General features: G+C 41.8%; 2 protein-coding genes across 3 annotated transcripts in view; both read left to right on the top strand.

The window, feature by feature from the left end:
- adgrb3 (adhesion G protein-coupled receptor B3) overlaps positions 1 to 25934 on the top strand; it is a 994217-nt gene that overhangs the window by 530190 nt on the left and 438093 nt on the right. The gene's annotated exons all lie outside the window — the stretch shown is intronic.
- The window catches only part of LOC118816763 (spectrin beta chain, non-erythrocytic 1-like), a 148105-nt gene continuing 126086 nt past the window's right edge, over positions 3916 to 25934 (top strand). The window contains exon 1 of one of the 2 annotated variants that reach the window (XM_036583344.1): positions 3916 to 4013. The gene's annotated coding sequence lies outside the window, so the exon portion shown is untranslated. Of the gene's footprint in view, positions 4014 to 22621; positions 22815 to 25934 lie in introns of those variants that run through there. The other variant, XM_036583345.1, reaches the window with a different exon arrangement.

Raw genomic sequence — 25934 nt, 5'->3', positions numbered from 1 at the left:
CAGATATTAGATGTCATTTCGCCCTGACGGAATAGGTGGGAGCACTAAAAGGGTTCTTCTATCCTTTTTGGTGCTATATAGAACCCTTTTAAAAAAGGTTCTACATGGAACCATATAAAACACATTCTCCATCAACCAGAGGAACCCTTTCATGATGCAAAGAACCCTTTAGTTATGCAATGGGTTCTTTGAGTGTTAATGGTTCTATATAAAACCATTTTCTTCAGCAAAGAACCCTTGGAGAACTATCTTAAAGTGTGTAGGAACCAGGGGTCGCCATAACTACAACACAAATATAGCCATTTTATTTCCTAACCAAAAACTACCAGTGACTGTTGATGATGGTAAAATAGTGGAAATTCTGAAAAAAAATAAGTTTTCTTTGGGGACTATTTTGCCTTTGAACATCCTGCATGTATCCCTCCACCATGAATGGATTGACAAAGGATGTTTTAGGCCTAAATCTTATCTCAGAACCAACATAAAACAATGTCTCCTATATCAGGCAGTGTATTTGTAACCATTTTATATGAGGGAGCTTTTAGAGGTGGACGTCTGGTTCCTATCACCACCACTGTGAACAGTTCTGATTTGCCACGTTTCTTCAGAACAGAGCATTTCACACCAAATCGCTCTGAACGACTTAATGAAAACAGAAATTGTGAAAAATCAGTGAAATTCCCCTTCAGTCCTGCCCCTGGAGTCCCACACCACCGCACAGTTTCACTATTTTCTACCTCAATTCACTTGATCCAGTTCATTAAGGGCACCTTAATCACTTAATGAGCTGAATCAGGTGTGTTGAATAGAGAATACGTGAACCTGTGAGGTGCTGCAGGAGCAGGATTATGAAACACTGTGTCTCAATTCAGGCCTATGAGATGTATGTCTTTCTTTAGAGCCTGGAGTGTTTGTAGGGCACTAATATTTCAAATCGAACACTTTTTGCAGTAGGCAGAAATGACAGATTACCCTCACATCATAGAAACACACCTAGTCAGCTTAAGCAAACTGCAGTTAGCTATGTATTATGCTAGTACACTATGGAAGTACTTGATTTGAATTTGGATGTGGTTCTCCTGTCCTTAAAACATTCATGGTGGAGGGGTACATACAGAACATTGTGAGGCAAAATAGCTTCCAAAGAAAACTCATTATTTCAGATTTCCCACCGTTTTACCATCATCAACACAAAACTCAGCAGATGTTTAGGTTCACTGGTGGTTTTGGATAGTAAATAAAACAGCTGTTGCAGTCATGAAGTTTTAGCTGATGATTAGTCATATTAGTAATTGATTAGATTTGTCTTCATGTTCGCTGCTTGCAACCATTAAAATACAAGCCTAAGCGGAAATATACACAGATAAAGAAGACCCATTCTGCTAGCATACATGCTAAAACTGCTGCATATATAGCTAACAAATACCCCAATGTTACTCAGTGCTGCCCTCTGAACATTTCAGAACACCAAGTAAGAACTTTTGTTTTCAGGAGCCCCATGATGTCTCGCCGAATACATTTATCACCTCTTTTATTTCCCTCAACCCAACACCTCCAGTTCACATTTTGTTTGTTGCATTATAATGACTGTGAACTCTAACGATGATCATTCAGCTTATATAACTGTGATAACATCTGGGCAATATGACGATATTTATCGTCATTGTGATGAATTAAGTCACAATATGCTTTTCTGAGTGTGTTGTAGATATCGTTGATAGTTGAAAACAATTTCTAACTGCATGTTTCATTACAAAGAGAGCATAATTAGTCCTGTTTAGTTGGATTTAGTGCAGTATGTGAGATGTCTGTTCCAGTTTTAAGTTAAAAAAAATAATTGTCATGATGTCATCTGTCACGATAATTTTGTAATATTACATTTTTGACATATCATTCAGCCCTAGAAGTGGGCAATATGACAGTTTATTGTCATTAAGATGAAAGATTTTATTATTTTGCTACATTATATATATATATATATATATATGCAAAAATAAAATACAAATATAAAAGCAAGTTCTGCAAGAAGAAAAAACTCACTGATCTATAGCCAAAGTCATTATAGCAAAGTCTGGTCCCTGCCGCAAAAACCAGCACAGACCGTATTCTATGCTGGTCTAGCTGGTCACCCAGCATGGTCGTGCTGTTGACCAGCGTACCAGCATCCAAAACACAACATATAGCTGTTGTCAGAAGAAAACCTCATATCTCCATTTTTGTCGATTTTTAGTTTTTGACATAATTGGAAAATGCCTGTTGTTCTTTACATTGTGTGTAAATTTCATGAAGAATAGACCAAAAGAAACGGCCCAAAACTACTTGGACACAAGTCTGGTTCCACTGACTAACATTAAAAGTAAAGTATGCTTTTTCCTTCTCCTTTAAATTGACCATTTTGGAGGTTTTCTTCTGACAACAGCCATATGCTTGTTTTGACAGCAGGCTTTATTTGGCGGCCATCTTTGCAACACCGCCGGGCAGTTATTTCCGCTCATACAAGACCAGACTCCTCTCTCTTTGAATGGAGAGAGACCAAAATGCTTGAAACTGAAGTTCAAATTACCATTTAAGAAACATATTCAAATCACTAGTAAAATCTCATAAGACGTTTGTAGTGTATTTTTTTTTTGGGTTGTTCTGGCTAGTGGGCCTGTGCGGATCTCCACAACAAAGATTTCTCTACCACCATGCTGACTGGCTCTTTTTCCTGAAGGGTGGGACTTTCTCCACAAACAGATGCTATGATGAGTTCCCATTCACATTTTAAGCACTTTATAATGTTTGTGGCACGGCGTGGTTGTGGTCGACAACAGCTGGAGAATAAAGCACCACAACTTGTGTGAACGCTGTGTTTCTTTTAATAGCGATTAACACTATGGTATGATATTATTGCCATATTGCCCATCCCTAATTGTGATTAACTCAAATAATTGCGATTAGGTGATAGTGTAATAACTGTGACAGGCCTACCCTGCTGAAAAAAACACAGACATCGTTGTGGTTCTGCTGGTTTCTAAAGGTGTTGTTATGTGTTTTGGTTGTTTTAATGGGTTGACATCACAATGTAATGGATCCCAATAGTTTAACAGGTGACCAATGGCTGATTCTAAATGCATTTAATAGTTTCCTGATGGGATCTAAAGGTATTTCACAGAAAATCAATTCCCATTAGAAAGCAAAACCATTTGGTTTTAATCCTAATGGCCTCAAATGGTCCTTTCTCAGCGGGGTAGCCACACTCCTCACAAAGACGGTTCTTCAAGGGTTCTTTAGTAAAGAAAACGGTTCTATAAAGAACCATGAATGCTCAAAGAACACTTTGCATGACTTAACGGTTCTTTGCATCATGAAAGTGTTCTTCAGATTCATGGGGAATGTGCCGTAGGTGGTGCTATATACGGAACCATTTTCAAAAAGGTTCTACAGCATTCTGCATAGAACCATCCACAGCACATTCTCCATCAATCTGAAGAACCCTTTCATAATGGAAGGAACAGTTTAATCATGCAAAGGGTTCTTTGAGCGTGCATGGTTCCATATAGAACAATTTCCTTTGCTAAAGAACCCTTGAAGAACCATCTTTTTTGAGTGTGCGCGTTTGAACACGGCGGCCCCTGGGTCCCCATCACCGCCACAGTAAGGAAGTGTGAGTCGCTGAGTTTCTCTACAGTGAACACTTTCACGCCAAAACACTCCGACCGACTTTGTTTACATGGAAACAATTCAGCTATGCAGAAATTTTAAAAAAGGCGGTGGAATTCCCCTTTAACGTCCATCATCTGGTAACCGTGAGGAGTAACGTACGCTGCGCGACCGTTACGTTTTGAATTGAGGCTCCTCCGAGCCCCGCCCCGCCCCTTCCGAAAACGAGGCTGCGGATGAGAGAGAGACAGGCAGACAGACAGAGGGAGGGAGAGAGAGAGAGAGAGGGGGAGGCTGTAAGGGAGCTGTAGGCAGCGCGGCTCGTCCCTCCTCCTGCCTTCTGCCTCCTGTTCCTGCGCAGTTCTCTTCAGGTAAGTTCAGTAAACGGGTAAAAACAGAGTTTTGGATTTGAGGGTGAATGAGACGCAGAGCTGGAGCGAAGCGCAGCCGCCGCGGTTTCACCTCAGACCGCAGAAACGTTGGCGTTACTCCCGCTGACGGAGGAGCGAATTAGAGCTGAGCTGAGCTGAGCTGTATGAAAACTCTCTGCGGCGATGAGAGAGGCTTGTTTTCCTAGCTGGCCGAGATTTGAGCTCCGTTTCTGCAGTGCTGAGTCGGTGCCAGCCGGGCTCGGTGCGGAGCAGTGACAGCTACGCTATTACCCTAGCCTGCTGCAGGTACGGCGACGGTAACGGTAACGATGAGTTAGCACAGGCGACTCTGTCAGCAGCCCGTGTTCTGTGGAGGCAGCTTCCTACGTAAAACTGACAGCCTAGACCTCTTTATTAGATATTACCAGCATTAAAGCAATATTTAGAACATTTTTGATAGCCTGAACCACCTTAGTAGAAAGTAAGATCACATCGAGTCTGTACTGAATTAACCTTGAAGGGCAGCTCCACCGTTATGTCTACATTTCTCAATTGCTGAGATGTAAACAAAGTCGTTCAGAGTGGTTTGGTGTGAAATGCTCCGTTCTAGAGAGTCAGAACTGTTCACAGTGGCGGTGATGGGAACCAGACGTCCACCTCTAAAACCTCCCTCACGGGAGAATGAAAGTTTTGGGCTACGGTTTACTTTTAAAACCCATAAACGGTGGAGAGATACCAGTAAAACGTATTATTTTCAGATTTTCCACTGTTTTACCATCATCAACATTCCATGTAAACACTTCACTGGTGGTTCTGGATAGTAAATATTTAATCTAAAATATGTATCTCTTGTAATCATAGCGACTCCTGGTTCCTGTTACCACCACCACTGTAAAGACATCTGAACCACTTCGCACCAAACCACTCTGAGTGTTTGCTTCTGAAGGAATGAATGTCAGAAATTTGGAAAAATCGGTGGAGTTGCCCTTTAACGTGAACGTCGTTAGCACGCCAGCTAAAACTAGGGGGAAAAAATGACCCTTTCCTGTGCGAGTGGCTTTATTTCTGCCTCAAAAATGTTCAGGCAGAAAGCCTCAGTCCTTCACTGGCACTGATGACTGGACTGCGCACCATAAAGGAGAACTCCACCCAAAAATGCCAGCGCTTCTAGCAGAGGCAGTGAAATGAAAGTTAACGGGCGACCTTTCATTAGTCATCACCAACTCGTTTATTCGAGATCAGCAGCGCTGGCTAGCACTGCTACGCGAAGCATTCCTCTCACACGAGCTCCGCTAGCGTTTTTGGGTGGAGTGTCCCTGTTAAGCCGTTATGTAATCAGATACGCTGACGGCGGAGCGGCTCTGACATGTGTCTCCCCTGCGAGAAATAACTCGCCGAGCCGAGACCGTGTCTGAATGTTTTCATCGCGGATTTGTGTCTCCTGAGCGGCTCGTCCGGCCTGTGTTTGTGTCTGTGCGTGATGACGCATACCTTCAGCATAAAAGCACCTGTGATTTAACATTGCAGATCAGGGGCTGCAGTGTCCTGACTGCTGTGCGGCTCGGCCAGCCTGCTCCGGAGTGGGAAGCGGGCCAGATTAAACCAGTGCAGTGCCGCAGTGTACTTGAGACATTTTCTCTCAGAGTGTTACTTTGAGCCAGTGGTCTCCAGCCCTGGTCCTGGAGATCTACCTTCCTGCAGAGCCTAGCTCCAACCACAATTGGCCTCACCTGTTCCAGCTAATCAACCTCTTCCCCAGTCCCTGATTGGCTGGATCAGATGCACTATGGGTGTGGTAGCTTATTGGATACAGGCTGGAGCTAAACTCTGCAGGAAGGCAGCTCTCCAGGACCAGGGCTGGAGACCACTGCCCAAGGCAAAGCCCCTTATACAGTCTCTGTTTTAGGAGAGCTTGATGATAATGAGAGTGCGGCGCTGTGCAGATGGAGTTGCATCATGTTTCACCGGTGGATGCCACCTGTTCAAAGGGGAACTCCACCGATTTTTCAAGATTTCTGCATAATCAAACGGTTAAGATGGAGTGGTTTGGAGTGAAAGGCTCTGTTCTAGAGAAACTTACAGTCAGAATAGTTCACAGTGGTGGTGATAGGAACCAGACGTCCACCTCTAAAAGCTCCCTCACAGAAAGTTATTACATTAAATGGTTATGAATTCACTGCCTGATGACTGAGACATGGCTTTACAACAGTTTGTGATTACATTTTGGCTTAGAATGTATTTGAATACATCCATTTTAATCAGTTCATGGTGGAGGGATACAAGAAGGGCGTTGTGAGGCAAAGTAGTCCCTGAAGATAATTTATTTTTCCAGATTTTTCCACTATTTTCCCATCAATATTCCAAATAAACACTGAGAAGACTCGTGTAGGTTCACTGGTGGTTTTGGATAGTGAATAAAATGTAGTTGTGTTGTAGTCATGGTGACCCCTGGTTCGTATCACCACCACTGTAAAAACATTTGAACCATTTCTCACCAAACCACTCTGAATCACTCGGTTTACATCTTAAACACTGAATTACACCGAAATTATGAAAAATTGGTGGAATTCCCCTTTAAAGGTGATGTTTATGGATGAGTGGTTTCTGTTCTATAGTATGTGTCTCTATAGAGTGAGATTTTGAGGTTTAAAGAAGGAACCCATCCCTACTGATGATGTGTCTTGAAGGTCTGAGATACTTTTGGAAAAACTACACCTGCTTTGGGGTGGATTTTTGGGAGTTTAGCTGGGAAATGCAGAGGGAAGTTCGAGAGCTAACGTCACTGCTAGGAAACGAAATGTCTTATTATTCTTTCACTCTGTTTTTCCAGGATAATGAGCTGTTTTCTTTGGTTTTCTCTATATTTTGTGATGTTTTTGTCAGTATCATGGCCAAACGATTGTTGTTTTCTTGAGATCTAGAGTTAGTTACATCACATAAACATTGTTTTACTGAGATAACATTCACTATGACGTGATAACAGCATACATATCTCAAGAAAACAGCGTTTATGATGTGATACTAATATAACCTACAGAACTACAGAAGTGACTCATCAAATGAGGACAACAAGCTAAAAGCTAGCAGGGAAGCCAACTTCACTCTTAAAAAAGACGGTTCTTCTTGGGTTCTTTAGTAAAGATAATGTGTCATATAGAACCATAAACGTGCTGAAATGGTTCTTTGTATGGTGAAATGGATGTGTTGTTCGTGGTTCTATATAGAATCTCTTTAAAAAGGGTTCTGTATAGTAGCAAAAAGTGTTTACGTTATGATGTCATGCTTGTAAACAATAGAAGAACCCTACTTGGTTCTACATAGAACTGTATACAGTATAATCTCTATTAATATGAAGAACCATTTCACCATGTAAAGAACCATTTAAGTATGCAAAGTGTTCTTTGAGTGTTCATGGCTCTATAAAAAACTGTTGTCTTTACTAAAGAACCTTCAAAGAACCATCTTTTTATTTTTCTAAGAGTGTACATACTTTACCTCACTTTGGCTTATTTTCTCTGGCTAAAAGGCTAGAAAGTGTCCACTTTGTGCAGTCAGGATTGGTTGACACCACAGGGATGCTCAGTGGATGTCTGATGTATTTGCGTAATGCATGCTGGGTATTGTAGTTAAAGGACACCAGCCATGTTTACATGCAGCCTAATAATCCGTTAATAATCTGACTAAGAGCTCAATCAGAATAGAATCCGTCCATGTAAGCACCTCAGTCAGAATAATCCAGTCCGATTGAGGCCATTCAGAATACAGTTTCTATCCGACTGAACGAGGTGGGTAATCCTGTAAATAATCTGTTAAATAGAAGAATAATATGCATGTAAACGCCTGTATCTGATTACATTCCCTATCGGAAGTTTAAGTCCGTTCTGATCATGTTCGTCACGTCATAGTGAAAGTTTATACCGTTCAACATGGCGGAGCAGAAACTGGTCTGCAGAGGAGACGAAGTTTATGCTCTGATCTTTAAAAGACGGCGGTGGGACGGACGTCCAGCTTATGTGTCTCAGAACACGGCGTCTTCCTCTCGGCCTTCTTTAATAAGGACATGTGAAGGACGTTTTCCTGAGTCTGACATCATTTTAAAGTAATTAAAAACACAAGCACTGCTCACTGCTGCTCATCTCACTCTGACTGGTTGTCATGGTAACGTCAGATCTGATTACTTGTAGTGAGCGTGTAAACAGAGATTTTCCATCAGATTGTTGAGTAGAGTGAGAATAAACACCTCAGTCTTAATCTATAATAAGAGTGTATTCAGTCAGATTGGCAAAAATCTTTGCGTGTAAACACAGACAGTGATAAAGGAAAACCTGGAAATGATCTAAATTAAAACTGTTGAGATTGAGTGACATAATGCTGCGCTACAGAATACAGCATAACATTATGATGAATAGTATGATGAACTCTAGTTTTCAGCTGGATTGTCCCTTTAAAGAAGTCTGCAGTTCTCTTTAGCATGTGTTACAACACTAGGTTGAAGATAGTTTAGTATTTTCGTGATTTTTAAGGGATGGATAAACGTAGATGTTCCTCCATTCATTGTAATCTAGCGGTGAGTGTCATCTTTCATAAGCATAAACCTTTTAATTTCCTTTCCACCACTCAGATCCAATTAAAAGCGAAGGCTCTCTTGGGCGGCCTCCACTTCCCATTAGTGAAAGTCATTGTCATTCTTTTCCTGCCGCATCACTTAGGACAGTCGTTTAATCTGTCAGGCTCATGAAGGCTCCGTGTTCAGCTGAGACAGAGCTTTCTTGTTTCAGTATGGACTCGGCGAGCCCCCTGTCCAGACAAAAACTCATTCTGTGGGGTTTAAGAGGGGCAGATGATGGCTATTTTCAGGAATGAGCCCACCCTCGGGAAGGAACCTGTTTTTACAGTCACTGCCCAGTAAGTCCAGAGGCTCAGACGTGGAAATGGCCTTCATATTTGTGTTGTTTTTTATTTCAAGCAGGCATTTCTACTTATTTTAGGACAGAATGGGCCTGAACCTTTTCATCAAAGGGGAATTCCAACAATGTTTCATAATTTCAGCTTGATTAAATTGTCAAAATGGATACAAGTCGTTTCAGAGTGGTTTGATGTGAAAAGCTTAGCTCTAGAGAAACTTACTGAGTCAGAATTATTCACAGTGGTGGTGATAGGAACCAGACATCCAATGCAATTAATGGGTTTGTGTTACGATGGTTTGAAATCTAAAACTTATACGTGTCTAGTCTGTTCATGGTGGAGGGATACATGCAGGGTGTTGTAAGACAAAATAGTCCCCAAAGACAAATTATTATTTTAGATTTTCCACTATTTTCCCATCATCAACATTCCATATAAACTCAGAAGACTCGTGTTGGTTCACTGGTGGTTCTGGATAGTAAATAAAATTTCTATATTTGTGTTGTAGTCATGGCGACCCCTGGTTTCTATCACCACCACTGTAAAGGAATGACTTTAAATGACTTCGTTCCCTGTTAAGTATGTGACCGGAGTTGGCCTCACACTGCCTTTGTCCAGTATTAAGACTCTGGCCTTTCAGTGTAGCTTAAGCTGATCAGTCAAGGTGTTTTTTGCCCAGCTGTGTAGACCTACTCAGGTTACGGTTTGGCCAACATTCATATCTCCTCCTATGTGAAATTAATGCATGTAGTAAAGTTTTTTCAAAGTGTGATACTGAAGTGAAAGAGAAGACTGTCAACTTTAATTTGAGGGTATTTACATCCATATTGAATATACCATGTAGAAAATACAGCTCTTTTACAAACAGTTGTAACATTTACAGGGACTAAAAATTTTGGGCAGTATATCACTGCTGTCAGAACAAAACCTCGTATCTCCAAATTGGTAACTTTACAGGAGAAGGAAAAAACCTACTTTACTTTTAATGTAAGTCAATGGAACAAAAAATGTTTCTAAGTCATTTTGGGCCGTTTCTTTTGGTTCATTTATTGTGAAATTTACACACAATGTAAAGGACAACAGGTATTTGCAAAAAAATGAAAAACAACAAAAGACATGAGGTTTTGTTCCAACAGCAGTGATATGTAAGTTTACTTGCTGTAAAGTGTACTTTTTTTTAAACTAAAAAGTTGACTAATATTACATAAATAGGAAAGCAACATTATATCTGTAAGTTTCTTTTGTACTTTCATAAACTAAAAGTGGACTAGCATTACGTAAGCAGTAAACTAACATTATATTTCACTGCTGTCGGAACAAAACCTCAACAAAATCTCCAAAATGGTAACTTTACAGGAGAAGGAAAAACATACTTTACTTTTAATGTAAGTCAATGGAACCAGATGTTTTCATAAGCAGTTTTGGGCTGTTTCTTTTGGTCCATTTATTGTGAAATTTACACACAGTGTACACACAAAGGACAGTAACACATTACATATGTAAGTTTACTTGCGGTATAAACTAAAAAGTGGGATAGCATTACAAAGATAGTAAACTAACATTGTATACGTAAGTTTAATTGCGGTATTATATACTTTCAAAAACTAAAAAGTGGACTAGTGTTACATAAATAGTACCTATAAGTTCATTAATGGTGTAGTTGCAGTATAAAACACTCATTGATGTAAACTAATAGTGTACTCAAAGTTTACTACTCTTACGCCTAAAGCATACTTAAAATTAGACTTTTAGGATCTACGAAGTTGGCCAATTTAGTCCTGAGAACTATTGAAGTAGTACACTCATTAGTATTCTACTAGTGTATTATTATTGGTATACTTACTATATAAAGTATGCTCAGGAAATATACTTTAACTTTATAAAATTAAGTATACTTTTTTGTAAGAGTTTGCATTATTAGTTTGTGCAAAACAGTTATTTGTTGGCATTTAAAAAGGAAGAAAACACTGCCGAGCAGTGACGACCAGAGTAGTAGATGACCAAAGAATAAAAAAACGCAACAAGAGCGTTAGCCAGGCTGGACATATTAACTGCGGATATTGAGATGAATGCACCAGCATGACCTTGGGTGGTTCACCAGAAGAGGGAAATGACTGGTAGCCATCAAGATCAGAACGTCCAGGTTAAAAGTACATTAAAAGCCTGTAGAGTTCTTCTGAATGAAAGATTATACTGAGGGGAAGAGAAAAGTGGAGAAAAAAGAAACTGCTTATCATTTAAAGCTAAAACGGTGAAGTGGACCTGCATGGCTGCTGACTAGTCTTTATTGATTCCGTGACTGCTGACGGCCACGGCAGGATGAATTCTGAGTTCTGGAGCATTGAAACTGCTCAGAGCCGACCGAAAGCCTTAGAGCAGGACGAGGACTCGGCTGTCACTAAAGCAGCTGTGGAGGTTTTCATTGGGAAAAGTGGAACGTTGATGAATAGAGCCCTACTGAGTGTGCTTTTCACTGACTAAAGACCAGACTGAAAGCAAAAGCCCATGGAACTGAGGATGGCTGCATTGCATGCCTGACAGAGCCTCCCCTGAGAAGGCGGTGATGTCTACGGGTCTCAGAGTTCAGACAGTCATTGACTGTGAAGTCCTCACTGCTTCGTACCAGCTTAATTGATGCCGATGATCAGCAACCTGATGTGTTACTTTGGGCTGAATGATTACAATGAATGCAAGTAGTGTCGAAAACCTTAAAAGGGGCCTAAAAGTTGCATTTCATGTATTATTTATGTAATGTAGTGTTCTGTAGCGCAACTTTTCATCTTTCAGCCTCGTGATTCTGCATCCTTTTTGTGTTTTTATCTGTTATTGTATATACTGTATATTGAAAATATAGTCTCAAAATCAGTGAGAAAAATTGCAATTAGATATTTTCCCCAAATTGTTCAGCTCTACATCACAGGAGCTGATAGGAAGCTCTGATGGCCAACAGCTGGGCTCATCACCCAGGATGCGCTCAATCCCACAGTAAAAAGAGATGGTTGTTTGGCCACGCCCACTTCTTTGGTTTGCGTCCTTGGTTTCTTTAAACTTTGCTTTCAGACTTTTCCTTGACGCTGGATCGCATGAATTCCGATCTGGCTGTTCAGATTGAATTGCATTGATTCATATTGGATATCTGTCAGATTTCAGCACCACGTATGAAAATGTCCTTAATTGGAGCGGAAAATGTCAGATTCCATGCTGTTTACTCCTCACACAGGTAACACATCTGTGTCACATAAAGCAAAAGACTGGATTTGGGCCACTTAGGCTACGTTCACATTACAAGCCTCGTTCAAATCCGATTTTTTGCTGAAATCCGATCTCTCCGACATGATGGTTCACGCTTGTTTAGGTCAGTGATTCAAATCTGTCATTAATGTGACGAACCGGCGTCCTGAAATGACCCTCATGAGCACATCCTGCTCAGTAACGTCACGTGAATGAATCACAAGCATCATCAGCACAAACTAACGAGCAGAACGAGCTTCGCTGAGAAGATAATTAACTCTGATCAGCTCTCAGCTTCATTATTAGAGCGAGACGAAGGAGAAAAAGGTGAGATGTGTTTCTTTTCCACCAATTCAAGCTTTAACTTCTGTTCGGCGCTGCTGCCATGGTAACGCTGAATGATGGCGCAGCACAGTGGAGAAAAAGCACATGAATTCAGATCTGAGCATCCCATTAAGGTCACATGGCCGCAAATCGGATACGTATCCGATCTAGGACCACATATGAAAGGGGCTCAGGTCGGACTTGAAAAGATCAGATTGAAAACATCAGGTCTGAGTCACATTAGGGCAAAAAATCAGATTTGTGCCACTTCAACCTGGTAATGTAAATGTAGCACAAATCAGATTTTTTTCCCTAATGGTTGCAAATACATCATGCAACCATTGGGAATTGCCCACCCCAGTGATGTTAGCTCCTGGCATTTGCCAGCTAGCCAAAAAAACAAAACCAAAAAGCTGCCCACCTTCAAGATGCATCATCATCAGGGGGACCTTCTTGGCCTTCAGACTGTTAGGCTTTGTTCACACAGCAGGTAAAAGTGGCCCAGATCTGATCTTTTTCTCTGTATGTGACACAGATGTGTGTCTGTGTGTCAGTGTGAACAGATAAACACACTGAATCTGACATTTTAAGTTCTGATTTGAGACGCTTTCATATGTGGTACTGAAATCTGATACGTATCCGATCTGCGGCAATGCGACTCAGCCTGACCAGCCAGATCGGAATTCATGCGACTTTTACATCAGTCCAACTCGATACTCATCATAATTTCACGCTCCTGAGACTCATAAACATTTAGTCTGATGTTTCTGTACCAAAAAATTATTAGAGACTTGTCGCTGCTGCTCTGTGTTTCGAACGAAGCGGGCGAACGCGGCCGGAGGAGACCGAGGCTGCAGCGTCAGAACAGTTTAAAAAATCCCAGGATACGAACCAAAGAAGTGGTCATGGCCGAATAACGTGCCCTGTTTACGGCGAACTCCAACACATTCTGGGTGATGAGCCCAGCTGTCAACCACTGGAACTTTATAATCGCTCCTGTGATGCTGGTGGAGATGAAACTGTGGCTACCCTTCTCATTTTGCCAATATACCCCTTTAAATTTCCTGGCCCCACCTTGAGTTACAGAGAAGCCTCGCTGAAGGCTTGGGTGACCTTGCATTGTGAGAAATTCATTGTATCCAGGAAATGGTAAGTGGGTTGGGGTCCATGCAGAGAGCAGTGAAGGGGGCCTGGGGCTGTAAGTAGAGCAGTGCGACAGAAAGTAGCTCCGCTGCCCTGTGGCCCTGTCACGCTAAATATAGAGCACTCCATTGTAATTCAGCATCACTTTGCTAAACTCTCTTTCTTTCTCCTTCCGTTTCAGTCACTCTTTCATTTCTTTCTCTCATACAGATTCATTGATCTGCCAGGGATAATGTGCTTGAGCTGTTTATTTGGATCTACAGGACAGTCTAACAAAGTTCTAACCTCTTGGAATGACCCACGTTTAAATGTTCTATCCTGCTTTATCTTCGTTCGGCCGACCGTCTTTGCTCCCTCTCTTGGAGACGTCGGTCCTCCTCCCTGTTTACCTGCCTCCCGCCGTACAAGATAATGAAAGCATGTTGTGTTTTCTTCTGGTGTTCATCACAGCCTCTTCTACTGGTGATATGTCTGACTTTGACTCATGACACACGATCTTCACGAATAGTCGTTAACAGGACAGTGCTACGTAAAAGCTCCAGCAGCACTGCTGTGTCTGATCCACTCAGACCAGCGCAACACACACTAACACACCACCACCACGTCAGTGTTACTGCAGTGCTGAGAATGACCCACCACGCAAATAGTTCCTGCTCTGTGAGCGTCCATGGGGGTCCTGACCACTGAAGAACAGGGTAAAAGGGGGCTAACAAAGTATCAGAGAAACAGATGGACTACAGTCTGTAACTGTAGAACTACAAAGTGCAACTATATATGTAAAATGGTCACTTAAGCAGTCCAGGAAGTTCAGGGTGTGTACCTGTCTGTGTACACATCAGAAATGAATGGATTTCACTGCAGAATATTAACATAATAAACTAGTAGCCAAATCATCAGGAAGGTCAGTCAAATTTGACTGTAAGCCAGAGAAGCAGTTGTACTGTGTCGTTAATCTGCTGCCTAGCAAATCTTACCTTCAGTATGAGGCCGTGTGTCTATGAAGAGATTGGCTCGTATTGGCCGATGCTCAGACTTAAAGTACTCAGATTAGACTGAGAGACAAAAAAACTGCATACCTACTAATTTCATTCTTTGTTCTCCACACAATTGACTATTATTCAGGCGCTGCCGATGAGTGGCAGTGAGGTTCTCGAGTGTGCCTATCTGGTTTCCGGGCTGCGTGAAGCTCATGATTGTAGAAGCACAGTGGGATCTTGCTTGTCCACCATCAATCTTTCTTCCCTTCCGTCAGCAGAGCTGTTCTTAATGTACCCCAAGAGATCATACTCTGGCGAACGCTCATCAGCGCAAGTGTGTGTGTGTGTGTATAATTAAACTGATCTGTTGACCAATCGAAAGTCCTGATACAGCAGCTTCTGCAGCACACCCTCATATGTGAGCTTTTATAAGTGTGCTCTCTCACTTTAACATGTTTTCAGCAGTACGTTTGGACCTGCTGTGGGGGTATTAAGGGGCTTTGCTCTATACCCATAAATACTGTGCCTCCCCCCAGTGCATGTGGGGAAGACTGTGTGGGTCACAGGAAAAGGGCTTGGGAGTGTGTCCTTGAGCACATGTATCAGCCAAACCCCCATAAGCCAGACTGGAGGAATCTGCTTACAGGGTCCATGTGGCCTGTTTATTTCACTGCAGAGGAATAGTTTGGCAAAAACATCCAATTTACCAGATTTTCCTCGTACCACAGATGTAGCCGTTCAGCCAAGACATGTTTGGAGGCCAGATTTTGCTTTATTTAGTTTAGAACTGGACCTACTTGGCTAACGTTGCTAAACTAGAACACTTAGTAGTCACCCAAGTAGCACACCGAACATCGGCAAAACTTTTCTTAAACTGCGTTCACGTCTTCTGTACTATTGCGCAGAGTGGTTGATGTGGTTTTGAGCACGGTACTGGCCTGTTTACACCACGCATGAACATGTTCTGGATAGTATCTGGATAAAATTTAGCCGTATTTCATTTACATTTTTGTTCAAATGCTTCCCCACTTTGACCAGATGAGATTCCGTTTATTGCACTGTTTCTCTTTTACTTTAGTTTACATTTTTCCCTGTTGAGATATAAGTGGGCAGGCTTGGCCTGGACACTTTCATCAGTCTGAAGTGACAGAAGGCTCTTGGTTTGGGTCTAACTTTAGCCTCGCGTATCCACCATCTTTTGTCCCGTTGTTTATTCTGTTACCTGTTAGTCACAGCACAGCAGACACGTTTCCGCTCACGTGATTGTAAGTCCGTTTACACTTGTGTTAAATGAGATCTCGATCCGTCTCTGATCACCTCCGAACGTGGTTTGAGTGATTCGATCGTAATCCGGTCGTGGTGCGTCCTGGGGGTGTTTACGCTTGGCTTTAATGCGGCGAAGTGAAATCTGAACGTGATCCGATCATTGAAAACGCATGTTAACGGAAGGTGTAAACAGCCTGTGTGACATATTCTGCGTTCACAATGGCAGCGATGCGACGAGGCGGCCAGAGGTCATTCGTTTTCAAAGAAAGTGGCCGATTTCCAGCGACAATAGGTGGTGCAAACGTTGGCGAAGCAAAGTGGACGGAGTTGGCGACGCGACAAAGTTGAGCGGAGTTTAACTTTATGCAAATAAGGAGCAAAGCAACGTGGCGCTTACCAATAGGAATTGAGCACTGAGCAGCGTAGTACGCACTCTATCCCCTTTATCTCTGCCACTGTGAAATGGTACACTTCGTTTTTGGTTCCTAGATAATTGTTCCTACGAGATTGAGTAATGGCAGCGGCGCTTTCGTCGCAAATAGACAGTAATCACGAAGACCAAACACTGTTTTCCTCACACACTGACTGCACAAACACGGGGATTGAATAAAATAAGCACACAAACGATTCCTCACGAGGATTCTTATTTTTAGCGGGAACACATCTGATTTGGGCTTGGCGTCAGTGAAACCGTGGCAACCAACGGTCAGTTCGAGTTCAGAAACGCCCACAGGCGATGAGCCATCAGTGATTTGGGTGACGAGGCGAAAAGTCGCTGCCGGTGTGAACGCAGGGTTAGCATGAGCCATAAACATGAGCAGAAAAAGAGTAAACCAGTCCTGTAAACAACACATTATAGTTTATCTATAGTGCAGTGCATTAATCACAGACCATCCTCTTGGTAAGCAGTTAATTTTTTAATTTTTTTTCAGTCCAGGAAGACTCTGAAGTTCTCTTTTAAGTAACAAATTGTCATCCAGTCCTTCCAGTTCAGTGAACTTCAGAACAGCCTGCGCTTTCAACCCAGCGGGATTCGGGGGGTCCACTTTAAAGCGCACTGCGAAGGACAAACAAAGGAGGGAAATTCCTTTATTACACGCTGAATTAAAGCACATTACAACCTCTGTGACACGACCTAATGGGTGAGGGTCAGTGTCAGGTCAACACTGTTTTTTTTCCTCTACTTCTGCCTGGCTGCCCACACCTGTGACCGCCAGAGGCAAACGAGAGTTAGCAGTACATTCAGTGCAGTTTTGAATAGGGGTGGACAACATTATCCACATTATACTCTGAAAAATGTGATTTATCATAATAATAATAATAATAATGATAATAATAATAAATGATAATATTGTTGTATTGCCCTGTCCTAGTTTTATGTGTGTGTTTCACTGTATTCTGTAAGCTTGTGTTTGTCTGTATTAGACAGCTACTCAAGCATATGCTTAAATATTAGAGGTGCACCGGTCGTTAATGTTGTTGGCCGATTCCGATTGGTGTTCTGTATACTCGGACAGGCAGTGATACACTATATGGCCAAAAGTATGTGGACACTTCCTATTAATGCATTGAAGTGTTTCAGCCACATCCATTGCTAACAGGTGTATAAAATCAAGCAGATAGCCTTGCAGTCTCCGCAAACACTGAGAGTTGAATGGGTCATACTGACAGAGCTCAGTCTCTTTAAATGTGGCACTGTTATTGCCGTAAGTCAGCTTATGAAATTTCTGCCCCGCTAGATCTGCCCCAGACAACTGCAAGTGCTATTACTGTGAAAAGGAAGCATCTAGAAACAACAACAGCTCAGCCATGTATCGATAGACCACACAAACCGACAGACCCACAAGTCAGTCAGTTCAGTTTATGCCAGGCCTTCTCGTCCAACAGCTTGACCTCAAACAACAAATGTTCTTTTGACTGAATGGACACAAACTCCCACAGATATCTTGGAGAAAGCTTCCTAGAAGAGTGGAGGCTGTTATAGCCACAAAGGGGGGTGACTCCATGTTAATGCCCATGGCTTTGGAGTGGGATGTCCAGCAAGCTCATATAGTGTGATGGTCAGGTGTCCACATACTTTTGGCGATATATTGCATGTTTGATGGTAATGTGAGGGTTATTTGTCAGTGAGGAACTATATCAGAACGTTTTTTTCTGAAGAACCATTTCAACATGCAAAGAACTGTTCAAGCATGCAAATAGTTCAATAAAGAACTGATGTTTCTAAATAAAGAACCCTTAAAGAACCATCTTTTTTTGTGTAGCTTCCTCAAAACTCAAAGCTCCACATCCAGTCAAAGATTAACAGTAAACTCTGTAAAAGTCAGCTTTACAGCCAATGTGGATTCTTTTGTCACCTTGAACAGTGAGCATTTTTCATAACTTCCACATTTGGCCAAAGTGGTGCTCAGAAATCTGTCTCTTATGGGCAACAGCAGACCGGACCATCTGTTTGGAACCGGGCTTTGGAGCAGGTCTTTCACAGCTCTTGCAGATGATATCAATAAAAGGAAAAATGCGTTTTCTGGCAGACAGACGTCTCTCCATGTGACTCTGAGGTCGACAGCAACTTGATCAGATTTTCCACTTTGTAAATATAATGAAGAATTTAAAAGATTTAAAATAAACACTGAGTAGAGGGCTACTTTACACACATAAAAAAGGTTCTTCATGGGTTCTTTAGTAAATAAAACGGTTCTATATAGCACCATGAACACTCAGAGTCATTTGCGTGATTAAAGGGTTCTTTGCATTGTGAAAGCGTTCTTCAGATTGGTGGAGAATGTGTTGCAGATGGTTCTGTTTAGAACCGTAACAATAGCAGAACCCTTTTTGGTGCTATACAGAACCCTTTTCTAAAAGGTTCTATATAGAACCCTATATAGCACATTCTCCACCACTCTGAAGGAAGTTTCTTTGAGTGTTCATTGTTCTATATAGAACCATTTTCTTTACCTTTGAAGAACCATATTTTTTTAAGAGGCTCGACCAGAATTGGACTCGTATGTTGTTATTTTTCATAATCATTGCTGCAGAAATGTCTGAAATGGCCCGTGCAGTGTCCATTTCCTCTCCTCTGGTTCAGATCAGCTGGATAAAGCAGCCCAGCTGTTTGTGTTGACTCGTCTGGGACTGATGCCAGTGGATGAAACGGTCACTCTTAACACATGGGCTGCTTCATAAAATCCCCACTTTGTTCCTGGAGGAGGGTCAGTGGATCAGCCTCTAATTCGGACCAGTCCGTGAGAGTGGCCTGCCAGGCGTGAAGTGGTGGTGACGAATGCCAAAGAAAGCCGAGCGACTGTAGTGTGAGGAGCTGGGAGTGGCCTGTTGAGAGGCTGGAGATGTTGCGAGTACAACGTGCAGCTCTTGACAGGGTCTTGATAATAGTTTTATTTATATATTTGATTATATTTGATTTTAAACATTATATCCGTTATATAATAGCCAAAACCAGGGGTCGGCGACATGTGACCCTGGAGCCGCATGCGGCTCTGTTACTGTGCTGTTGTGGCTCCACAGCAGAATCAGATTTGTGGGTAAAAATAAAATAATCCTCCTTTACAGTAAAATAAAGCTCTGCTGATCGTTCAACACAGTTTAACAATAAATGGTCTTAAACTCTGGAGTTAATGTAGAACTGCTGATTCACCCTTTAACCCTGAAGATCAGTGCAGACTGCTGGTCACCATAGCAACACAGACAACAGTCTCGCCTAGCTAGTAGCTAACGAAACGGCAAAGAGAGAGATTTAAGACGAACATTGATAATTTGGAGACGAATGGACTTATTTGTGTTCATAATCACTCCAGCTGGTTTCCTGATGGTGCGGTCGTTACATTCTGGCACCTCAGGCACCATTTAAGGTGGAACTGGAAAATTCGAACGAGGAGCTGGAGAATGAGAAGCGACTTCAGCCTTGTAAAAAGTTTCCTGCTGGAGATGTGAGAAAAGCGGCTATAGCTGAGCTAAAGCTTAAAGCAGAGCAAAGTAAGTTTGTGTTTTCGTTTATATTACATTTTTAGCTTATACTAGTACATTAGCCTATATATTCACAGCCAAGATGATAAAATGGGCATCAAATATTGTGGATTTCAGTGTAGTTTTAAGTAGCAGGGGTCACAGGTCACAATATGCTGTTCTGAGCACATTGTGGATAAGTCAGGACTTAAAGAACACTGAGTAATTGCATGTTTAATTACAAAGAGAGCATAATGAGTCCTTTCTCACTGGTTTTACTGTAGTGCAGTATGTGAAACATCATTGTATTCATAGTTTTTGAAAGTATTTTTCAAAAATGTGGAAATATCATGATACACAGCGTATAGTGTGAGAACGTTTTTGAGTTCCATTGTTATGTTTTCGCCGTATTGCTCACCCATAGTTTTAAGAAAAGAACACAGAGCTGTCAGTCTAATCAAAACGAGCTGTGACAGGTTTGTTTTATTAGAAAAGACAGTTGTGCTTGGAACAGTTGGAACAGGACGGCCAGCAACAAGATGGATGGAGACAGACAGTAGAATCAAGAACCAGACATTCAGAAACCTGAAGATCCAAACAGTAGACACGATAATCTGGAGGAACACGTCAGAATTGACTTGACAGCTCTTAATAACAATAATAATGAGTGAGCCTGAGTTCACTTTAGGTTAGTTTACTTTATTAATGCAAACGTGAGTCATCTGATGCAGTAATCTTATAATATTCTGAATTTTTTTTAGATAATACATTTTATCAATATTGCCCAGCAGTAGGTCAGTTGACCTGTTCATGCTCTGTGCACATATACATACTTTGGTAGCAGCTGTTGCTACACTCATAAAAGTGGTTCTTCAGGGTTCTTTAGTAAAGAAAATGGTTCATTATAGAATCACAAACACTCTGCATGATAAAGGGTTCTTTGCATCATGAAAGCGTCCTTCAAATTGATGGAGAATGTGCTATAGATGGTTCTAGATAGGACCTTTTTGGAAAAAGTTAGAAGTAGCACCAAAACGATTTCTTCTGTTGTTATGATGTCAAGCTTGTAATAATAGAAGAACCCTTTCTGGTGCTATATAGAACCCTTTTCACAAAAGCTCAATATAGAACCATGTACAGCACGTTCTCTATCAATCTGAAGAACACTTTCATGATGCAGAGAACCCTTTATTCATGCAAAGGGTTCTTTGAGTGTTCATGGCTCTGTTTAGAACCATTTTCATTCGTTTTTAAGCGTGTATCTCTGCTGGTTGTTCAGTGATCTGCTGATGTGTTCCAGGTGGTTTCTAGGATATTGCTAGTGTATTTGAGATGGTGACCTATGAGGGGTGTACAAAGTATTGGACAAGCACAGATTTGAATGGTTGCTACGCAGAAACTGTATCCAACCACAAAGCTGTATACAAGCACACCCTTTATAATCAGACCATTTTGGAGTTGGTTCAGAGTCTCGAAACTGCGGGACGGCTAAAAATGAAGAAGAAGAAGCGGAAAAATAATTACTGCGTTCCATTCTGGAGGCCACTAGTCACTGCCTTCACTGGTAGCTCTCTTGTTGGGCAGCATTTTAACCGAAAAGGAACCTTAGTAGGCATCGCATTCGGACAGAGCTTCAGAAGCATCATGTGTCATAACGTTCACTGCACTGTACACGTTTTATCTGTTCACTCACAGTTACACTCAGAGTGAAAGGACGACTTTGAATCTGCCGCAGCTGTTCTCCTGCCGCTGTTGTGGAAACGTGCGAGTGAAGCACAGGCTGATTTAAGGAGTCCGATAATCGTGACTATTAGTTTGTGAATCATTTCAATTCGTTCGCTGTCCTCATCCACCTTCAGGAACCTGCTTTATTTACAACACACAAAGGATAAAAACTACAGACAATTTTGTACAAAATGCACTCAGAAACAAAAGGGTCCACGCAACCTGTTAAGCTGCTAATATGTGTTTTATTTTATGTATTCTCATCTGATTTATGAGCTCCTGGTCTGAAATTTAGCCATCAACATTCATTGTGGGATTGCTGAGAAAGTTTCATGCGATGCTGCCTTCAGATTTGGTCAAAATAAGGCACCTTAGAAGGCAGCTGACTTATGCTGCCTTCTGAATGGGGCAGCCTTCATCTCAGGAGCGTGCAAATGCTGCCTACTTAGACAGCTGTGATTGGAACGCACCGAATATGTATTGGATAACAATCATACGCAGTCACTGATTAATAACTACGCTGATATTTGTCCAACCTGGCTGAAGTTGCCACGAATGAATGCCCTTGTGGGCGGAGTGAACGCCGGGCTGACTGAAATCTAACTGGTCTATTAGGATTCCAGTTCCAAAGCAGATGTGTTTGATTCAGCTTTGATGTATCGGCTGTCTGATTCGTTTAAGAGCAAACGATACCCCTGAGACTAATCCGGGTGGTGGAGTCCCTCTGTGGGTTGTTTGTCTGCCCTTTTCTCTGTCCTTATTCCCCCTCGCTGCAGCTGTTTCGCTCTGCACTGCCCATGAACGTTACCCGCTAATGACTTTGCCCTCAGGACTGACTGCTGCTTCCATTAGATCTGTCTGATCATATCACCGAGGTTACGAATCCGGCACTGAGCTCAGAAAGCTGCTTCCCTCCCTCACGCTGCGGCCCACCGCACCTCGCCGCTGCCCTCCTCCCGTTCTCCCTCCTTCCCTCTTCCACTCGTTCCTCCAGGAGAGCGTGTAGGAGGGAGAGGAAAGGAGAGAACGCATGCGTGTGCACCAGAGAGCATGAAAGAAAGCGCGAAGCAGAGTAAGAGAGTGTAGTGAATGTTGTGGATGCGGAGGGCTGAGGGACGTTCTGGCAGTTGTACAGTCGTATTGCATAAGCCCAGGAAATCAGTAGGAAGAGAAGATACAGGCACGGAGAAGAAGAGAGTGCATATGGGAGAGAACAGAGAGAATAGCAGCATTGGGATTTCACTATTCTGCTCGATACGTCCTTCTGGAGGTGGGTGATGAGGTGATGTGCCGCCATCGTCGTGATAAATTGTGTCGCAGTGCGCTTTTCTGAGCGTATCCTCGTTATTGTCAGTACATTTCAGAACCCTTCACAGCTGCATGCATCATTTAGACAGTTTCAGACCAGTTAGAGACCCTGTTTACACCTGGTCGCTCCACGTGTCCTGTATCTGGATTGTATCCTGATTGGATTTTAGCCACATGCATTTACACTTGGTAGTCAAAGGCGTCTCCGGTTAGTCAGACTGAAATCCGATTGCTGTGTAGGAGGGAACATGCAAATCAGCTTGTTACGCGGCAACAATTTACTGTTTAACTGTTCAGCCTCTTCGTCTGCTGGTTTCAGTTATACTGGGAGGGGTTTCGTGTTGCAGTGGGAGGGGTTTTGGGTGTAAAGGGAGGAGTTTAGGTTGTACTGGGAGTAGTTTGGTTGTACTGGGAAGAGTTTAGGTTGTACTGGGAGGAGTTTGGTTGTACTGGGAAGAGTTTAGGTTGTACTGGGAGGAGTTTGGTTGTACTAGGAGGAGTTTTGGTTGTACCGGGAGGAGTTTTGGTTGTACTGGGAGGGGTTTTGGTCGTACCGGGAGGGGTTTTGGTCATACCGGGAGGGGTTTTGGTCATACCAGGAGGGGTTTGGTTGTACTGGGAGTAGTTTGGTTGTACTGGGAAGAGCTTAGGTTGTACTGGGAGGAGTTTTGGTTGTACCGGGAGGAGTTTTGGTTGTACCGGGAGGAGTTTTGGTTGTACTGGGAGGAGTTGTAGGTTGCACTGAGAGGGGTTTTTGTTGTACTGGGAGGGGTTTTGGTTGCACTGGGAAGGGTTTTGGTTGCACTGGGAGGGGTTTTGGTTGCACTGGGAAGGGTTTTGGTTGTACTTGTAGAGGTTTTTGTTGCACTGAGAGGGGTTTTGGTTGTACTTGTAGAAGTTTTGGTCATACATTTGATCAAACAGCCTGAATAATGCTAAGGGATAAAGAAAGGCCAAGGAATGGTTATGTAAAAATGAGTTGTGTTTGTTTTTGGAACATACAACCACACGGATGGCACAATTGGACGTCAGATACAAAAAATATGTAGGACAGTGGTCACCAACCCTGGTTCTTGAGATCGACCTTCCTGCAGAGTCCAGTTCCAACCACAATCTTCCAGCCATAAAGTAGAGGGTTAGTGACCACCGATGTAGGACATGGGCCCTTTTTTAACTATTGTGATGTATTTTCGCACACTTTCCTGTGCCTCTGGTCATTGCTTGCTATGTTGAGGCCGTGTGTGGATGGCTCTGTCCAGCGGGCTTCATGTGATTTACTCACTGGCTCAAGAGTGAGTGCATTTTACACTTGTGTAAATACGCGCCACATTTGGACCTCTCACTTAATGTTTGGACAACTGGATATCAAAACTGTTTAGTTTGGGAGGACATCACAATCTGAGGCCTGAGAGGCTGCAAGGCGCTTGTTATGAAGCCTTATTGCTGATTAGAGCAAGACGAGGCCATTAATACTTCACCAGCTAATGCTAGCATACATAACAGTGTATGAATCTTGCCGGGGAGCAGTTGGCACACTCATATTCTACACAGTATGAAGCTGCCTGTCCCTGCAGAAATTATACATGAGCAGTGCTGGCAGTTCTAGTGAAGTAAGTGAGCAAGGAGGATCATTTTGGGTTCCTCTCAGCCAGCTTATCTTTTATAGCTACTTCATACCGGTTGGCACTAAAGATGTTTAAAAACTGGGGATAAGTCAATTTTCATATAGCAATGAACGTTTTTAAAGAATCGAATAGTAAACTAAGATTTGTGATACGTAGGTCTGGACAATATGACAGTATATATTGTTATCGTGATAAATTATGTCACAATACAGTACAACATCGTTTTTGAACTGAACAACTGCATGTTTCATTATAAAGAGAGCAAGATTAGTCCTGTTTAACTGAATTTAGTGCCAAATATTAAATAAAAAAAAAAAAATGTCTTCACAGATTTGTATTTTTAAAATGTAGCACTACCGGCTCCTGAAAATTTCTTGAAGTATCAGAATATTTCATTTGTATCATATCGCCTACCTCTACACTCTCAGAAATAAAGGTAGTAAACTGTCTCTGGGGCAATACCCCTCTTGTGACTGGGGTGGTTCCCTCAAGGGTACACCTCAGTCCTTTTAGTCAGGGAACATAACTGTACCAGAATCCACTAAAATTATATTTTCTAAGATGTATTGACTCCACACACCCCGTTTTATTGCTCTGTTTTAAAACTCTGGGTTATGAAAATGTACAAATATGTACTTTTTCACGTGGGGAAAAACTTAAGACACAAAATTGGGAACTACTGTTGTACCTTTTGAGAGTACATTAATATTATTTGTACCTTAACGGACAAGAAATGTACCTGCGCAGAACCTTTATTTATAACAGAGCATGATACGAAAATTAGCTTCTTTCAAACGTTATACATTCTCCTCTGTAGGACCCAGTGAGATGTCTGACCTCTGTATTCCACCAGATAGGGTTGCCAGATTTCAGCCCAGTCTTTCTTCATATTTGATGAAAGTAGCCTACACAAATAAAACATAAACATTGTAGGTTAAGCTCCGTAAGTGCTGTAAAAATAACTTTGTTCTGCCATTAATATTCATTTTGTTTTTTTGTAGATTAAGTGATGCTAAAGATAAAGATAAAGACACATATTTGTTTTTCAAACTAACTGTAATGGAGAACTAGCTGGTTTATCCCAAAGCCCTCTGTGATGCAGCTAAACTTTGTTTATATATATATATATATATATATATATATATATATATATATATATATATATACATATATATATACACACACACACACACACACACACACACACACACATATATATATATATATATATATATATATATATATATATATATATATATATATATATATGATGCTATTTAGTACAGTATATGTGATTTGAGACGCAGTTGCAAGACGGCATCATTTACTTCAAATAATGGAGAGCATTTAGAATGAAACTCGACTGGACATTGAGTACCAACTGGACAATGGACCTCAAAACTGGACACCTGGCATCCCTGCCAGAGTGGAGTCATACATTTTATTTAGAGCAGGAG

The sequence above is a fragment of the Colossoma macropomum genome, unplaced genomic scaffold (assembly GCF_904425465.1).
Source record: "Colossoma macropomum unplaced genomic scaffold, Colossoma_macropomum, whole genome shotgun sequence".
NCBI lineage: Eukaryota > Metazoa > Chordata > Actinopteri > Characiformes > Serrasalmidae > Colossoma > Colossoma macropomum.
This window is presented reverse-complemented; position numbering and strand designations above follow the sequence as displayed.